This window comes from Heterodontus francisci, chromosome 40 (assembly GCF_036365525.1).
Source record: "Heterodontus francisci isolate sHetFra1 chromosome 40, sHetFra1.hap1, whole genome shotgun sequence".
In the NCBI taxonomy this organism is placed as follows: Eukaryota; Metazoa; Chordata; class Chondrichthyes; order Heterodontiformes; family Heterodontidae; genus Heterodontus; species Heterodontus francisci.
Window position 1 is genome coordinate 26,255,554 of NC_090410.1, and position 13,430 is coordinate 26,268,983.

Consider the following 13,430-nt stretch of genomic DNA (forward strand, 5'->3'; position numbering starts at 1 on the left):
CTCGGTGAGACTATTTTCATCGCACTTGGGAAGTCGGGAGAGAACGCGGATTTTGATTGAGAGGTGAGAAGGGTGGAGCAGAAGGAGAAAGTGTCAGAGGAGGTGGAGGGGCGACATGATAGAGGTTTACAGGATTGTGAGTGGCATGGACGGAGTGGATGGTCAGAGGCTTTTTCCCAGGGTGGAGGGGTCGGTTATAGGGGACATGGGTTTAAGGAGTGAGGGGCAAGGTTTGGAGGGGATGTGTGAGGCACAGAGGGTGGTGAGTGCCTGGAACTTGCTGCCGGGGGAGGTGGTGGAAACAGGCATGATAGCGACGTTTAAGAGGCAGCTTGACAAATACATGAATAGGATGGGAATAGAGGGATACGTTCCCCGGAAGTGTAGAAGGTTTTAGACAGGCATCAAGATCGGTGCAGACTTGGAGGGCCGAATGGCCTGTTCCTGTGCTGTGCTGTTCTTTGTTATTTGTTCTTTTTGAGTAGGGGCTCAGGCCAAGGTGTGAACTGGTGATAAGTGACACACTGCCACCACATTAATCTTCACGGGGATTGTGGTGGAAGGTATAGCCAGGAGGGGAGGCTTCATTTAGGGGGAAAGTGTTATCACCCCTCAGCCAAGTTTCCATTGAGGCCGTGATGTCGATGCAATCATCCACAATAACTTCATGGATGGAAAGGGCCTTGAACGAACATTCTGATGGGAGATGTGTAGAGGGGTGGTGAGAGCTGATCCACTGGCTGAGTCCATGGGGTCAGCAGTGGGAGGGGTGAGTTGGACGAGAAAGATATTGGAAGATTAGCCCTCAGCGGGTGCACTGGGTGGGAAATTCGGTGAAAGATTAGGTTGGGGCAATTGGGATTCATGCTCGTAATGAGCGATCGCCGAGTGCCTCGATGACCACTGTGGAGGATGCTGAGAGAGATAAAGTGTGAAGGTGTGGGTTTATCCAATAAAACAGAGACAGAGGGAGTGATCACAGGAGATGTTCCAGATTAGTTTAATTTTATTCTCAATGTATTATTATCTTAAAGGATTTTCTGCATAAGGCAGTTGTTCTACGTTTACAAAAGGTACCTTACATTAAATGCAAACTCAATCTAATCATCTCAGTTTGTCTTTAAAACAACCTGATTACAGAGACTGAGTGGAGAGAGGCTGGGTTCACATGTGGTTCATGTGTGAAAATCTTCCATTTTCCTCGTTATTTTATAATCTTAGAAAGTACAGTGAAGGGATATTTCACCCCATTCTTCAGTTCCTCTCTAAACTTACTCTGGGTCACAGCGTAAATAAAAGTGTTTGTGCAGCAACTCAGGAGTTGAAGCATAATCGCAAGGTGGTCGACAATGGGTGACATGCCATCAGAATCAGTCAGGCCCAGCAGAGCAATTCGTGCATAAATTGTAGTCATCAGGAACAAAACCCATAGAAGGATAAAATTTCCCGATATTATAAAAAGTAAAGTGATTGATTTTCTTCTGTTCATTGTCTCTGGATCACTGTGACTCTCCCCACTGACCCGGTCCCGAAGTCTCTTGCGAATTCTGATGGTCACGAGAATGTGCCTGACAGTTAAAACATTGAGCATCAGAATCAGAATAAATGGTACACACGGGGTAAAAATATAATGTAACAATTCAATTGCTGCCCATACTGGTGAAAACAGAGCACTCCAGGGAATAATGCAGAGCCAGGGACCTCGAAAACGGGCATAGCTGCTTGAAAGCATAAAGTACCAGAAAATATTCTTCACACAGAACAACACAGACATTGTTCCAATAATCACAGCTGCCGATTTCTCAGTGCAATATTTAGTTTTCAGTTTCTGGCAGCAAATGGCCACAAATCGATCAAAGGTGAAAGCGACGGTGAACCAGACAGAACAGTCCGTTGCTGCATAAAGTAGGACAGCGTGGATATTACACACTGGAATATCAAACAGAAAGTGAAACATTCTACGATAACTAATGGGAATTTGCCTCAGTATCAGATCGAAGATAATGACCAGTAGATCCGCCACTGCCATGGCCACCAAGTAACGAGTGACACATTTGGAGAGACCACACTTTCCCCGAAACAGGATCACAATCGTCACTAAGTTGACTGTAAGGAAGAGGAAAAACAGGGACATTTTACATCAGGATGGGAACAGGAATATCAATATGGTGGATCAATGGGTAGAATAAACTACATTCTGCGATGGAATACAATGTGATACAACTTCAGGATCGCAATATAACTTTGCACCGACTATCCCTAATAATTTCAGCAGTCCATATCTGAAGAGTTCGATAAATAAACACAAAAGCAAAATGCTCATGTTCATTCATAAATGTGCAGTTATAATATGGTCTCGCCTGGTGCACAGAGAGTAAACACACCGACTGGTGCCTTGCAAAACCAAAGAGATCAATTCTTGGTCTGGTCAGTTACAATAGGAATCAGTTACCAGGGGATATGGTGGGGAAATTACCAGGATCCCTCTCCTGATCAGTGACCCTTGGATATGCTGAGGTTTTAATCCCCTGTCTTCTGCTGCAGCTGCTTCATGACCATGGGATTCCAGGAAGGTGTGTTGCATCCCTGGTGCAAGGGTCATGGATATCACCGAGCGGCTGCAGGACATTCTAGAGGGCGAGGGAGCACAGCCAGAGGTCATGGTCTACATTGGTACCAACGATATAGGAAAAGGAGTGATGATGTCCTGTAGGCTGAGTTTAGGCAGCTCGGAACGAGATTAGCAAGCAGGAGCTCAATGGTAGCAGTCTCTGGAATACTCCGAAGGCCACATGCAAGCAAGTATTGAAATAGAAAAATACACCAAATGGATGTGTGGCTGGAGAGATGGTGCAGGAGGGAGGGCTTCAGATTTCTGGGGCATTGGGACCAGTTCTGGTGACTGTGGGACCTGTACAAGCTGGATGATGTGCACCTGAAAAGGACTGGGAAAAATATCCTTGCAGGAAGTTTTGCTAGTGCTGTTGAGGATGGTGTAAACTAGTGTGGCAGGGGGAAAGGAACCTGAACTCAGTCTTAGATAGGACAATTTCAGGACACGGAACCGGAGGCAGAAAATTTGTGAGTGACTCTGAAACACAGAAGAAGCTAAGTTTAAAAAGTGTGCAGCACTGGAATTTGGCAGTGTTAAAGAGTATTTATTCAAATGCAAGAAGTAAAGTAAATAAAGCCGATGAACTGCGAGCATAAATTGACACATGGCAACACGATATCGTTGCTAAACTTGGCTTAAGGAGGGGCAAGAATGGCAACTCAACATCCCTAGATATAGAGTTTTCAGGCAGGATAGAGAGGGAGATAAAAAAAAGGAGGGGTGCAGCATTATTCGTTAAGGAATCAATAACAGCTTTGAGGAGGGATAATATGCTAAATGAATCATCAATGAGGCCATATGGGTGGAGCTCAGAAATAAAAAAGGGCCAGCCAAACTACGAGATGTGTACTATAGACATAGGCAGGAGAACAAATATTAAGACAAATTTCTGAGTGCAAAATCTATAGAGCAATAATAGTTGGGGATTTCAACTACCCCAATATCAACTGAGATCCAAACAGTGTGAAGGGCACAGAGGGGACAAAATTCTTGAACGACAAGAGAACTTTTTTAGCCAGCACAGAACACGCCCAATGAGAGAGGGCACAGTTCGAGATTTAGTCTTCACTAATGAAGCGAGGCAAGTGGATGAAATAACAATGGGTGACCATTTTGGAGATACAGTTAGTTTTTGCATAATCATGGAAAAGGACAAAAATAAAACAGGAGTAAAAGTTCTAAATTGGGGGAAGGCAAATTTTAAGAAACTGAGAGGTGACCTGGCGAAAGTGGACTGGATACAGCGACTTGAAGGAAAATCAGTGGCAAACCAGTGGGAGACATTCAAAAGCAAGATACTACAGGTACCACAAAGATAAAGGGTGGTTCTGCCAAAAAAGGAGCCTCTTGGTTATCTTGAAGCATACAGAGTAAGTTAAGGCAGAAAAAGAAAGCTGATGACAATCACAAAAATCTGAATACTTTAGAAAGCCTAGAGGAGAATAGATAGTGCAGACGTGAAGTACAAAAGGAAATTATAAAAGCAAAGAGAGGACATACCATGGAGAAGGTCATGAAAGCTAGTGAGTTCAAGGGAGGGAACACGGATATCCTGGAGCATATCAACATTACAAAGGAGGAGGTGTTGAAGGTTTTGAGGTGCATTAAGGTGGATAAATCCCCAGGGCCTGACCAGGTGTATCCCAGCATGCTCTGGGAAGCAAGGGTGGAGATTGCTGGGGCCCTGGCAGAGATTTTTGTATCATCGTTAGCCACGAGTGAGGTACCGGAACACTGGAGGATAGCTGATGTTGTGCCTTTATTTAAGAAGGGCAGCAGGGATAAGCGAGGGAACTACAGCCCGGTGAGCTTAATATCAGTGGTGGGAAAGTTATTGGAAGGGATTCTGAGAGACAGGATTTATAAGCATCTGGAAAGGCATGGTCTGATTAGGGATAGTCAGCATGGCTTTGTGCGTGGGAAATCATGTCTCACGAATTTGATTGAGTTTTCCAAGGAGGTGACCAAAAGGATTGATGAGGGCAGGGCGATGGACGTTGTCTACATGGACTTTAGCAAGGCCTTTGACAAGGTCCCGCGTGGTAGACTGGTCCAGAAGGTTCAAATACATGGGATCCAGGGTGAGCTAGGAAATTGGATAGAAAATTGGCTTGGTGATAGGAGGCAGAGGGTGGTCGTGGAGGGTTGTTTTTCAGATTGGAGGCCAGTGACCAGTGGTGTGCCGCAGGGATCGGTGCTGGGCCCTCTGTCATTTGTCATACATATTAATGAAGTGGATGTGAATGGAAGGGGCATGATTAGTAAGTTTGCAGATGACACCCAAATTGGTGGAAGAGTGGACAGTGAAGAACGTTGACGAAGGTTACAACAGGATATCGATCGACTGGGAAGGTGGGCAAAGGACTGGCAAATGGAATTTAACACAGACAAGTGTGAAGTGATGCATTTTGGGAAGTTAACCAAGGGCAGGACATATACAGTGAATGGCAGGGCCCTGGGGAGTGTTGTTGAGCAGAGAGACCTTGGGGTGCAAGTACATAGTTCCCTGAAAGTGGCAACACAGATGGACAGGGTGGTGAAGAAGGCGTATGGCATATTTGCCTTCATCGGCTGAAGCATTGAGTACAAGAGTTGGGACGTCATGTTACAGTTGTACATAACGTTGGTTGGGCCGCATTTGGAGTACTGTGTGCAGTTCTGGTCTCCGCACCACAGGAAAGATGTGATTAAGCTAGAGAGGGTGCAGAAAAGATTCACAAGGATGTTGCCTGGTTTGGAGGGCTTGAGTTATAAAGAGAGATTGGATAGGCTGGGTCTGTTTTCCCTGGAGCGAAGTAGGCTGAGAGGGGACACGATCGAGGTATATAAAATTATGAGAGGCATAGATATGGTAGATAGCCAGAGTCTGTTTCCCATGGTAGGGGTGACTAAAACTAGAGGGCACAGATTTAAGGTGAGAGGGAGAAGATTTAAAGGGGATCAAAGGGGTAAATGTTTCACACAAAGAATAGTGGGTATCTGGAATGAGCTGCCTGAGGAGGTGGTGGAGGCAGGAACAGTAGCGACATTTAAGAGGCATCTGAACAGGCACTTGAATTAGCAAGGCATAGAGGGATATGGAATTAATGCAGGCAGATGGGATCAGTATAGACAGGCATTATGGTCGGCATGGACGCGGTGGGCCGAACGGCCTGTTTCTATGACTCTGACAAGAAATCGGAGCAGAAGTAGACCACATAGCCCATCGAGCCTGCTCCGCCATTCAGTATGATTAAGGCTGATCTTGGGCTTCAATTCCACTTTTTTTTTTCTTCATTCATGGGATGCGGGCGTCGCTGGCCAGGCCAGCATTTATTGCCCATCCCTAATTGCCTTTGAGAAGGTGTGGTGAGCTGCCTTCTTGAACTAATGCAGTCCATTTGGGGTAGGTATACCCACAGTGCTGTTAGGAAGGGAGTTCGAGGAATTTGACCCAGCGACAGTGAAGGAACAGCGATATAGTTCCAAGTCAGGATGGTGAGTGACTTGGAGGGGAACTTGCAGGTCGTGGTGTTCCCATGTATTTGCTGCCCTTGTCCTTCTAGTTGGCAGAGGTCGCGGGTTTGGAAGGTGCTGTCTAAGGAGCATTGCTGCAGTGCATCTTGTAGACGGTATACACTGCTGCCACTGTGCGTCGGTGGTGGAGGGAGTGAATGTTTGCAGATGGGGTGCCAATCAAGCGGGCTGCTTTGTCCTGGATAGTGTCGAGCATCTTGAGTGTTGTTGGAGCTGCACCCATCCAGGCAAGTGGAGAGTATTCCATCACACTCCAGACTTGTGCCTTGTAGATGGCTTTGGGGAGTCAGAAGGTGAGTTACTCGCCTCAGGTTTCGAAGCCTCTGACCTGCTCTGGTAGCCACGGTATTTATATGACTACTCCAGTTCAGTTTCTGGTCAATGGTAACCCCTAAGATGTTGATAGTGGGGGATTCAGCGTTGGTAATGCCATTGAATGTCAAGGGGAGACGGTTAGATTCTCTCTTGTTGGAGATGGTCATTGCCTGGCACTTGTGTGGCGCGAATGTACTTGCCACTTATCAGCCCAAGCCTGGATATTGTCCAGGTCTTGCTGAATTTCTACACGGACTGCTTCAGTATCTGAGGATTGATGAATGGTGCTGAACATTGTGCAATCATCCGCGAACATCCCCACTTATGACCTGATGATTGAAGGAAGGTCATTGATGAAGCAGCTGAAGATGGTTGGGCCTAGGACACTATCCTGAGGCACTCCTGCAGTGATGTCCTGTAGCTCAGATGATTGACCTCCAACAACCACAACCATCTTCCCTTGCGCGAGGTATGACTCCAGCCTGCGGAGGGTTTTCCCCCTGATTCCCATTGACCTCAGTTTTGCTAGGGCTCCTTGATGCCATTCTCGGTCAAATGCTGCCTTGATGTCAAGGGCAGTCACTCTCACCTCACTTCTTGAGTTCAGCCTTTTTGTCCGTGTTTGAACCAAGGCTGTAATGAGGTCAGGAGCTGAGTGGCCCTGGCGGAACCCAAACAGAGCGTCACTAAGCAGGTTATTGCTAAGCAACTGCCGCTTGATGGCACTGTTGATGACACCTTCCATCACTTTACTGATGATAGGGAGTAGGCTGATGTGCCGGTAATTGGCTGGGTTGGATTTGTCCTGCTTTTTGTATACAGGACATACCTGGGCAATTTTCCACATTGCAGGGTAGATGCCAGTGTTGTAGCTGTACTGGAACTGTTTGGCTAAGGGCTCGGCAAGTTCTGGAGCACAGGTCTTCAGTACTATTGCTGGAATATTGTCAGGGCCCATCCCTTTTGAAGTATCCAGTGCCTTCATTCGTTTCTTGATATCACGCGGAGTGAATCGAATTGGCTGAAGTCTGGCATCTGTGATGCTGGGGACTTCAGGAGGAGGCCGAGATGGATTATCAACTCAGCACATCTGGCTGATGATTGTTGCAAATGCTTCTGCCTTATCTTTCGCACTGATGTGCTGGGCTCCCCCATCATTGAGGATGGGGATATTTGTGGAGCTACCTCCTCCAGTTAGTTGTTTAATTGTCCACCACCATTCATGTCTGGATGTGGCAGGACTGCAGAGCTTAGATCTGTTCCATTGGTTATGGGATCGCTTAGCTCTGTCTATCGCATGCTGCTTACACAGTTTGGCACGCAGAGAGTCCTGTATTGTAGCTTCACCAGGTTTACACCTCATTTTGAGGTATGCCTGGTGCTGCTCCTGGCATGCCCTCCTGCACTCTTCATTGAACCAGGGTTGGTCTCCTGGCTTGATGGTAATGGTAGAGTGGGGGATATGCCGGGCCATGAGGTTACAGATTGTGGTTGAGTACAATTCTGCTGCTGCTGATATCCCACAGCGCCTCATGGATGCCCAATTTTGCATTGCTAGATCTGTTCAAAATCTATCCCATTTAGCATGGTGAGAGTGCCACACAACACGATGGATGGAATCCTCAATGTGAAGGTGGGACTTCGTCTCCACAAGGACTGTGTGGTGGTCACTCCTACCAATACAGTCATGGACAGAAGCATCTGCAGCAGGCAGATTGGTGAGGACGAGGTCAAGTATGTTTTTCCCTCGTGTTGATTCCCCCAACTCCTGCTGCAGAGCGAGTCAAGCAGCTATGTCCTTCAGGACTCGGCCAGCTCGGTCAGTAGTGGTGCTACCGAGCCACTCTTGGTGATGGACATTGAAGTCCCACACCCAGAATACATTTTGTGCCCTTGCCACCCTCAGTGTTTCCTCCAAGTGTTGTCCAACATGGTCGAGTACTGAGTCATCAGCTGAGGGAGGGCGGTTGGTGGTAATCAGTAGGAGGTTACCTTGCCCATGTTTGACCTGATGCCATATGACTTTGTGGGGTCCTTTTTATGTACTTTTTAAAGTTCTTATAATTTGTTTTATATTGCTGGCTCGCTTACTCTCATATTCTATTTTTTGCCTTTTTATCAACTTTTTGGTGGCCCTTTGCTGGTTTCTAAAACACTCCCAATCCTCATACCTGCAACTAATTTTGTAACATCAGAAGCCTCTTCTTTTAGTCTCATACTGTCCTTAACTTCCTGAGTGAGCCACAGATGTGTCTTCCTTGATGAATCTTTGTTTTTGAATGGAATGTGCTTTTGTTGAAACCTTTGAATTGTTTCTTTAAATGTTTCCCACCCTTCATTTACCACCATACCTTCCAGTCTGTTTACCCAATTAACCTTAGCAAGTTTTTCTAAGTTTAAGATTCATGTTTGTGTTTGAAATGTGTCACTTTCAAACTTAACATGAAATTCAATGGTATTAAGATCACTATTTCCCAGTGGATCTTTTACTATGACATTGCTTTTTAACCCTGCTTTTGTTACACAATGCGAGATCTACGATAGCTTTCTGCCCAGTTAGTTCCAAAACATATTCCACAAATTCATCTTCTGGACCACTGTTGCCAATTTGATTGTCCCAATCTATATGCAGATTAAATTCACCAACAATTAATACATTACCTTTTTTATGTGCTTCAGTAATAACCAGTGTAATGTTCTGTCCAGTAATATAACTACTGTTCGGGGGCCTGTAAACTACTCCCACAAGTGCTTTCTGACTCCTGCTATTCCTAACTTCCACCCAGACTGATTCTACTTCATGATCTTCTGAGGCCAGACCCCTTCTTATGAATGTCATTATGTCATCCTTTATTATCAGGGCTACCCCTCCTCCTTTGCCATTCTGTCTGTCTCTCTGAAATATTGTGTACCCCAGAATATTCATTTCCAAACCTTGATCTCTTTGTAACCATGTCTCAGTAATGGCAATTCGATCCAGATCATTTACCTCTGTTCTTGCCACTGGTCCATCTGTCTTCTTACAGATGCTTCATGCATTCAGATAATGGAACTTTAATTTCATTTTTTACCTCTGTTCCGAGCCTCCTCAATCTATCCTCCTAGGATAATCCCACCATCCCTGGAATTAGTTTGGTGAACCTTCATTGTGCTCTTTCAATGGCAAGTATATCCGTCCTTCGGTATGGAGACCAAAACCATACGCAATATTCCAGGTGCGGTCTTACCGGGCTTTATAGAATTGCAGCAAGACATCTTTACTCCTGTACTCAAATCCTTTTGCAATATCGGCCAACATATCATTTGTCTTCTCAATTGATTGCTGCACCTGCATGTTAACTTTCAGTGACTCGCGAGCAAGGACACCCAAGTTTCTTTGGACATCAACATTTCCCAATCTCACACCATTTATGAAATACCCTGCATTTCTGTTTTTTCTACCAAAGTGGATAACTTCACATTTTTCCACTTTATATTCCATCTACCATGTTCTTGCCCACTCACTTAGCCTGTCTAAATCCCCTTGAAGTCTCTTTGCATTCTCCTCACAACTTACATTTCCACCTAGTTTTGTGCCATCAACAAATTTGGAATTATTACACTTGGTCCTCATCTCCAAAATCCAGATTGTGAACAGCTGGGGACTAAGCACTGATCCGAAAAATAACTCGGCTGTTGCCTGCCATCCAGAGAAAGACCCATTTCTTCCGACTCTCTGTCTTCTGTCCAATAACCAATTCTCAATCCATGGCAGTACATTACCCCTAATTCCCATGTGTTCTAATTTTGCTTCCGAACCTCTTGTGTGGGACCTTATCGAAAGCCTTCTGAAAATCCAAATACACCAATTGACAGGTTACAATATACAATTATCCAATTGTTCATCCATCTGCCTGTCTGCAGGGGCGCCTGCCTCCTTATCTGTCTGTATGTCTGTCTGTCTGTCTGTCTGCCTGAGGGGGCACCTGTCTGCATGTCTGTCTGGCTGTGTGCAGAGGTTGGGGGCTGCGATTAGGGACCAAAACGGAAACAAACGTTTGGACATGGCTGAGGTACAAAATGAGGAATTAGATCCAGTCAAACTCATTTCAAGAGGAGATAGTTGAGATGCTGGGTGATCTAAAAATTGATAAATGGGAGGCACTGGTGTTGACTGGACTGAAGATCAATGAGTCACCACGTCTGGATGGTTGCTTTGGGAAATAAGGATGGAAATTGCAGAGGTACTGACTGTAATCTTCCAATCCTTCTTAGATGCTGGAGTGGTTTCTGAGGGTTGGAGAATTGTAAATGTTACACCCTGTTCAACAAAGGGTGTCAGGATAAACCCAGCAGAAACAGGCCAGTCAGTTTAACCTCAGTGGTGTGAAAGGTTTTAAGATAATAATCCAGAACAAAATTAATAGTCACAAGTAAGGATTAATTCATGAAAGTCAGAATGGACTTAATAAAGACAAATAGTGTTCAGATAAGTCGACTGAATTTTTTAACCAGGTAACAGAAAGGGTTGAAGAGGGTGATGTGGCTGATGTGGTGTAGATAGACTTCCAAAAGGCATTTGATAAAGTGCCGCATTACAGGCTTGTCAGCACCATTGAACCCATGGACTAGAAGGGTCTCTGGTGACATGTAGATAAAATTGGATAAGTGAGAGAAAACCGAGATGATGGTGAACAGTTGCTTTTTTTTTGATTGGAGGAAAGAAAACATTTCTGTTCCCCAGGGACAGGTACTCAGACCACTGCTTTTCATGATTTCCATTCATGAATTGTACTTGAGTGTCCAGGGCACAATTTCAAAATGTGAAGAAGACACAAAACGTAGAAGTACTGTGAACTGTGCGACAGACAGAGCTAAGTGATCCCACAACTAACTGCTCAGATCAAAGCTTTGCAGTCCTGCCAGATGCAGTCATGAATGGTGGTGGACAATTAAACAACTAACCAGAGGAGGGGGCTCCAATAACATCCCCATCCTCAATGATGGGGAGCCCAGCATGTCAGTGCAAAAAAAAGGCTGAAATATTTGCAACCACCTTCAGACAGAAGTGTTGTGTGGATGATCCATCTCAGGCTCCCCCAAGATCCCCAGCATCACAGATACCAGTCTTCAGCCAATTCAATTCACTGCACATGATATCAAGAAATAGCTGAAGGTGCTGGATACAGAAATGGTTATTGGTTCCTGGCTGTATTACTGAAGAGTTTTGCTCAAGAGTGAGCTGTGCCCCAGCCAAGGTACTCCAGTACAGCAACAATCCTGGCATCTACCCAACAAAGTAGAAAATTGCCCAGGTGTGTACTGTTCACAAAAAGCAGTGCAATAAAATCTGACCGTGTATCGACCTATCAGTCTATTCTCAATTGTCAGTAAAGTGATGGAAGATGTCATTGACAATGCTATCAAGCAGCACTTACACAGCAATAACCCGCTCATTGATGCTCAGTGAGATTTTGCCAGGGATACTTGGCTCGGACCTCATGACAGCCTTGGTCCAATCATGGGCACAAGAGCTGAATTTGAGAGGTGAGGTGAGAGTTGCTGCCCTTGACATCAGATCAGCATTTGACCCAGTGTGGCATCAAGGAGTCTCATTGAAGTCAACGGAAATCAGGGGAAAATACTCCACTGGTTAGAATAATATCTAACACAAAGAAAAGAAAGAAGATTATGGTTGTTGGAGGCCAATAATCTCAGCCCCAGCACATCACCGTGGGTTTATCTCAGGGTAGTAGCCTGGCCCCACTCATCCTCAGCTGTTTCATCAATGACCGTCCCTCTAACATAAGATCAGAGGGGATGGTCAGAAGGTGGGTGTTCATTGATAATTACACAATGATCAGTACAATTCACAATTCCTCAGAGACTGAAGCAGTCCATGCCGACTTGTAGCAAAACCTGGACAACATTCAAGCTTGGACGGATAAGTGACAAGTGACATTCGTGCCACACCACTGCCAGCCAATGACCATCTCCAACAAAAGTGAATCTAACCCTCTCCTCTTGACATTCAACTGCATTGCCATCACTGAATCCCTCACCATCAACAAACATCCTGGGGGTTACCATTGACCAGAAGCTTAACTGGACCAGCAATATAAATACTGTGACTACAAGAGTGAGTCAAAGGCTGGGAATTCTGTGGTGAGTAACTCACCTCCCGAGTCTCAAAGCCTGTTAACCAGCTACAAGGCAGAAGTCTGGAGTGGCATTGAATATTCTCCACTTGCCTGGATGAGTGCGGCTCCAACAACACTCAACACCATCCAGGACAAAGCAGCCCATTTAATCGGCATCCTATCCAAAACCTTAAACATTCACTCCCTACAAAACCAGTGCACAGTGGCAACAGCATGTACCATCTACAAGATGCACTGCAGCAACTCACCAAACATCTTTTGTCAGCACCTTCCAAACTGTGACCTCTACCAATTGAGAGGAAGGGCAGCAGACCAATGGGAACACCACGTCCTGCAAGCTCCTCTCCAAGTCACACACCGTCCTGACTTGGAAATATATCCTTCACTGTCACTGGGTTAAAATCCTGGAACTCCCTCACTAAAAGGGGTGTGTTGGGGTACATACACCACATGCATTGCAGCGGTTCAAGAAAGCAGCTCACCACCACCTTCTCACGGGCAATTTGGGATGGGTAATAAATACTGGCATTGCTTGCAATGCCCACATCCTAAAAATGAATAAAAAATGGATAGTGATAAACACACTTACAGCACAACAATTTTGAAGATTAAGATGAAATGATGAGCCATTATTTTCCTTTGCAAACTTTTAAAAAAAAAAAATTTCGGCATTACCTGGATAACTGCAGTTTGGGTCAGTTCCCCAGTGTATATTAGTAAATGGTTATTTCCTTCATGATGGAACTTAATGTAACAGAAAAAATGAAATTACTTTTTGAACAACACAATGGTGGGATTACAAAAAGCTAAAATACGAAGAATTGTGAAGTGATGCATTTTGGCAG